Source organism: Papaver somniferum, chromosome 8 (genome assembly GCF_003573695.1).
Source record: "Papaver somniferum cultivar HN1 chromosome 8, ASM357369v1, whole genome shotgun sequence".
NCBI lineage: Eukaryota > Viridiplantae > Streptophyta > Magnoliopsida > Ranunculales > Papaveraceae > Papaver > Papaver somniferum.
In genome coordinates this window covers 26528756-26534755 of record NC_039365.1, presented here as the reverse complement: position 1 = coordinate 26534755, position 6000 = coordinate 26528756, and positions in this window count along the sequence as shown.

Genomic DNA, 6000 nt, shown 5'->3' with positions numbered 1-6000 from the left:
TGCCTATTAGTAAAGCTTTCTGCACTAGGATTATGGCACACACCTTGACATTCTAATTTAGAGGGTGTTTACCAAAAGGATTTTGAGCTTTAATGAGTTCGCCCATGCTGAGATTAAGTTTCTGAAGATCTTCAAATTCTGTACATTCGTTTGGAATGTTGCACAAATAAACCACATAATTTCTTCATCAAAATGGAGTTGATGGTTTGCAATCCATCCTTCAACTGGAACCACTTTTAACACCATTAAGTAACCACAAACGAACCAAGGTTTCTGAGAGTTGATTCTATTGAAATCCTCTTCTGATAAGAAACGAATAAGGACTTTGTTTCGCAGTCCATTAAAGGTGGTGAAAATAGGAGGTTGGGCTAAAGGCCAATTATTGCATATGTAGAAACGGATTGAGGATGTAGGAACCAACGTTTCACAGCATAAATATCCCGACATACATCATTTCCAATTACTATCAGATTCAGCTAGAACAACTTTTTTGACTATGAACACTGGTTCAGCAAGTGTAGAAGGTAATGTTAATTTTTCAGCCATTTGAGTAGACAGGTTTTGAATATCTTGATCTAACTTTTGGGGGTTTTCTGAGGAATTTGAGAATTCCATCAGGTAAGAGAATTGAATATATATGAATATATGTTGGTTGAGATCAGTGTTACAGATAATTAATATAAAATGTAGCTGAAGAGAAAGGAATCTCTTGTTGGTACTGTACTGGAATTGATTACAGACAATAAGGATGGGGAGAAGGCAAGGGGATTTTATTTGTTTATAGGTTTGGACCTTAAAGAGGGAATGAGAAAGCTGTTGACTAGAATTTGAATAGATTCCAGGAGAAAATTGGTGTAAGGTAGTTGTAGTGATACTGCAAAGACTGTGTTGGGGAGAGGGTTCATCATAAGAGATGTCATTTTCATATCCATACTTTATGGGCAGCTTCAGATTTGGGATGTTCACGTGAGTTTGATGATAAGAAGCCCAAGTAAGGACAAATCCCATAATACTTTGTATGTAAACTTGGGATGGAAGAGAATGGTATGTAAACTTGACGTAGTTTGGGGTTGGTGGATTATTGATGGGTTTGTCTTTTTTTATACTGACGTAGGTATGATGGTACAAACTACCAAATGTAATTATGGTAGTAAAAATAAGGACTGGTAAATAAAGATGGGAATGGAGGGAAAGATTATGTTGTAGTTGATGGTTTTGAAAGGGTTGTTGTAGGTCATTTGTAGGCATAGTTTTGGTAGTGAAGCTAGTAACCCATCTGGAAGACGTACCCCAGACCGCAATGGTGCCTCTCAACTGATGCTGCATTCTTCTAATCTGCATAAAACATAAAATATTAATTAGACCCCAAAAATGCATATCAATGTTAGATGACCTACCAGATACTCGCTTAATAGCAGTATCAAGTGAAGTAATGGCTAAGAGAAGAATTAGGTGTTGAAAATAGGGTTGAATATGGTAATTATAGTCTGTAGTTAAACCATAGCATGGTCTTGAATGGGCGTGGTAAACAAAGCGACAACAAAGCGCCATAAATGGTAATGAATAAGCATTATAGGTTCTTTAAAAGGGGTTTTATGGAAGAGATTAGCATATTCAGAGCTTAAAACTTTGGTTTTTTTTATCAGAAGAGGAATGGATTAGGGAAAGTTTTGTTAAACTAGAAGATGGAAAATCAAGGTAATGAAATTGCTTCAAACAATGGTGTTTCCAATAATCAAAATGATTCTCCACTTTCAACCCCCTTTGAACAAGCCAGAGAGCTTGTTCCAACTTTGAGTACCAGCGAACTTCAGCAATTGAGAGATCACATTCAAGCAGAGATTGATCATCGCCATCATGAGATAATTCGTCAGCAGGAAGAGGAAGAGCAAAGATGAAGAGAGGAAAAGGAAAAATATGATCGCAAGTTTGCTGCATGGAAGCCAAAGTTTTTAGCGTATGATCAGAGTACGGGATAAGAATGGATAGAGAAACATTCAGGGTATAAAGGGTATGGGAGTGCAACAGATGAGGATTCTGAGGATTCAGAAGAAGGGATGAAGCATGATCTTGTGGAGGTGAACACCAGTGATCTGGACTCTGATGCTGCCGAGGATAAAGCAAGGATGGAGCAATATTATGACAGGAAACTGAAGGGGAGATTTGACTTTGAACTTTTAAATCCCAAGATTTATGCAAGGATAATGTGTGAGGGGAAGAGTAGCAGTGAAAGTGAGGAGACCCTAGAGGATGAAACCGATGAGGATCAGAATGGAAGTGATGCTGATGATGTTGAGAATACTCCATCGTTTGACGACACATCTCATGCGCCTTCTGAAAGTGTTGATGAATGGTTCCGAGAAGAGGAGGATTGGGATTCTGATGAAGGTGACTATTAGTCGGCTCTTCACAAATATTGGGATTAGCCAAATCTTCAAATTTTGAAAAGATTTTGAAGATGGTCAACAATTTTTTTGCACAATGGTAATTCCAATACTTTCTCTTATTCCTCTGAAGCTTCCTGCAGGTGGTGGTAGTAGTCTGTAAAGAAGTTTTTCCTTCTTTCCGGGTGGTTTTTGCTTTCTTTTGAAAATACAGTTGCTGAGAATAAGAAAAGGTATCAAGAGTGTTCTCCTGGTAGGTTCTTTTTTTCTGAATCTGGTAAGTATGGTTGTTTAGATAGTAAGATTGGTGGTAACAGGCAGTGCGCAAGTAAGTTGGATTCAATTTAGTGCATCTTTTGGTTAATTCAAAGTTGTAACGTTTTGGACAAATATTTTGGTTATTTTGAACTTTGGATATGTAATGGTTTGAACGGGTCTGTAAGTTGTTTAATTGGGTATTGATGATGTTGTAGTGAACTTTACCAATGCCAATTTTCTCTTGTGAAAAGAAGAGCAATTTAGTTTTAAACAGAAAGTTTTTCTTGTTTTTTTTTTGAGATTCTGAGATTCCAAATGTTGTGAGTGAACGTGTATACAGAGAATGCTAGTAAAGAAGACACGACTGAGGATTGAGTGATTGAATTAGGGCTTTGGGTTCTCAGGGAAAAATTGATGGAACACATTCAGGGAAGAACTAAGCACATGTCAGGATGACGTTGCGGACACTCTCTTTCCTCATAACATGACTTGTAAATATACTATTAAAGTACTAATGACATCCAATTATTTGAAGATTAATAATATAGCTTATTGTAATACTAAAATGGTCTGAGGTATGTACCATGGTTTTTTAAAGCGTACGCTTCGTTTCAAATTTCAGCATTTCGCTTTGAAGCGGTTATGTGAAGCGCATCTTTCATGAAGCGTACACTTCACGCTTCGAGGGTACGCTTCGCTTCAAATTTCAGCATTTCACTCCTAAGCGGTTATGTGAAGTGCATTTTTTGACTTAGTCAACTCCTTTCCCGCCTAATTTTTAAAGCTTTTAAAAGAAAAATATGAATATCTTAAGGGAGAATCAAACACCCCACCTCCCACTCGCCCGGAGAAGGTTGAACTGGTGTGCACACACTTTGTTTTTGATAATAATTAGACTTATATAAAATTTATATAGACATTATCTTCCTAATAAACTGACTAATTTATTTATAAGAAAACATTCTCTCCAAACATCAACCATGAAGCGACGACGCTTCACGTTTCGGTATAAGCATCGCTTCCTAAAAATGAAAAACACTACACTCTCCGCTTCACGCTTTCAATATCTTGGTGCGTACCAAAAGACGGTAGTTTTCTCTCAACGGGGCTAATACAATTTATTATAACGGATATTATAATCCTAAAATGTCCTGGGGATATGTGCCAAAGACAGTGATGCGTCAACCCCCTCCAAAATAAAATAACGGACATGTGAAATCCGTTTCTAGGAATTACTGGCTAGTCCAGGAATGAGGGAATCTGTTACTGGCTAGTCCACTCTCAGAATTGATTTATCCTCTGGTCCAAAAACATGTTTTTGGACCAGAAACTTTATCCCCTAGTCCATCCACGTGCGGTTTACACAAGACCAGTTTTCAAATATTCCCAACATACCCTTCTGCAACTTAAAGTGAAGAACATAAAACCAAATCAGTTTCTTTCCTCTTTTTTTCTTCTCAGATCGTTTTCTCTCACTCTGCGTTTTGGATAGAATCAATTTCTGGTACTGTTTTTCAATCATCTTCATCTGAGCTTCGAATTAGGTTCTTCTGAGTTTCGAATTAGGTCATCTGAGCTTCGAACCAAGGTATTTATCCTTTCAATCATCCTCTTCTGCTGTTGTTCTAGAAATCTTGATGAATAATTAGGTTTATTCTGATCCGATTTCTATTAGGATAATTGTATATGATGTACATTGTTATCTTTTTATGATTTCTGTTTTGTGATGATTTACAATGTCAATTCAGTTTCGAAGTAATTTCCGTTCGTTTTTTAAGTAATTTTCGTGTGTTTCAATTAGGTATTTGAGCTTCGAATTAGGTTTATCTCAGATTCGAACAAGGTATGATTTCTTTTTATGATTTCTGTTCTGTTTTTTGTAATCTGATTTTTTGTATTTTCTACGTTTTTCTGTTGTTGTTCTGTTTAGTTTTTATTAGACAGATCTTGTAGTATGTATTATCAATACGTACTGCATATAGCGTGCTCTTTTTTCATTCTGCAGTAGATGCCAATACATATGAATATGAGTCAGTACACGTAAATACGTCCTGCATATAGCATGCTCTTTTTTCATCCTGCAGTAGATGCCAATACATATCAATATGAGTCAGTACATGTCAATACGTACTGCTTATAGCATGTCAATACAAAATCGCAGTACATGTCATTTTTTACAGGGTTAACATGTCTGACATTGCTCCCAAACCAGACTTCTCCATCTATTCTCATGTATACCATAAGCAATATCATTTTGCATATGAGGTTACATCATTTTCAACTTTATAGGATTTGAAATTTTGCATCTGTAATATGTGGAGCTGGTTGACTCCATCGACTATTCTGGTTAACTATTTCCAGAATCAAGCGATAGTTCCTATTCTTGCCGATGTAACACTCTAGGGCATCTCTGCATTACATTCTTCAAAGCAATCAGCTTTCTTTGATTTGCACGTGGATGTAATATCAAATGGCGCATCTAGGCATATGGAAGTTGACAATAATGCAGACTTAGTTGTCAGTCCAAAGAATAGTTATTTGAAAGAAGGTAAAGAAGCCCCAAGAGTGTTTTTTCCAGATGGTTGGGATAAGATTTTTGATGATACAAATCAATTATTCTATGGTGGTGTTGATTCCGTACGTATAGCATGCCAAAAAATACTGCATGAGAACTGGATATGAGGTAATTAAGAAGAAGAATGACCTTGAGAGATTCACCGTCGTATGTAGTGTGAAAGGTTGTTCATGGAAGCTTCACGAAACTTCCATTGGTAGTTCTATTGATGTTTTTAAGATAAAGGAATATGTGGGTGATAGACGCATTTATGTGTCTATTTTGTTCTCAATTTTCTGTATTGTTAGACTCGATTAAGTACTTATTGTGTTATTTTGTGTTCTTGTAGGAAATTTTAGAGAAATAAGCCCTTGCGGCGAAATGGGCTCAAAAAGCAGTGTTTTACACCCAGGAGAAATGTACCGTAGGCACCCCAGAAATGCACCGGAAGCGTCCAAGAAATGTCCCGGAGGAACCCAGAAAAATTACTATTTCCACCCCAATTGATACGCACCCCATCACTCTGGATAAGGGGCACCTTCTTCAACAATTTGAATTTGTGTTTTTGGCGGGAAATGAAGTTTTCAACTGGCAGAATTTTGATTGTCAAAATGAATGGGTTAGAGTGCGATTCAATCGTTGAAAATTGGCAGAAAGATGTGATTTGGCATAAGGAACAAAGTTTGGGTGGTGGTTTCGATCAAATTTGGCTGGAATACGTGTTTTGATTCTCGAGTTCAAAACAGGGCAAGCATGCACTGGAGGATGATAATCACGCGTCATGGAGAGTTATGGACGTGTTCT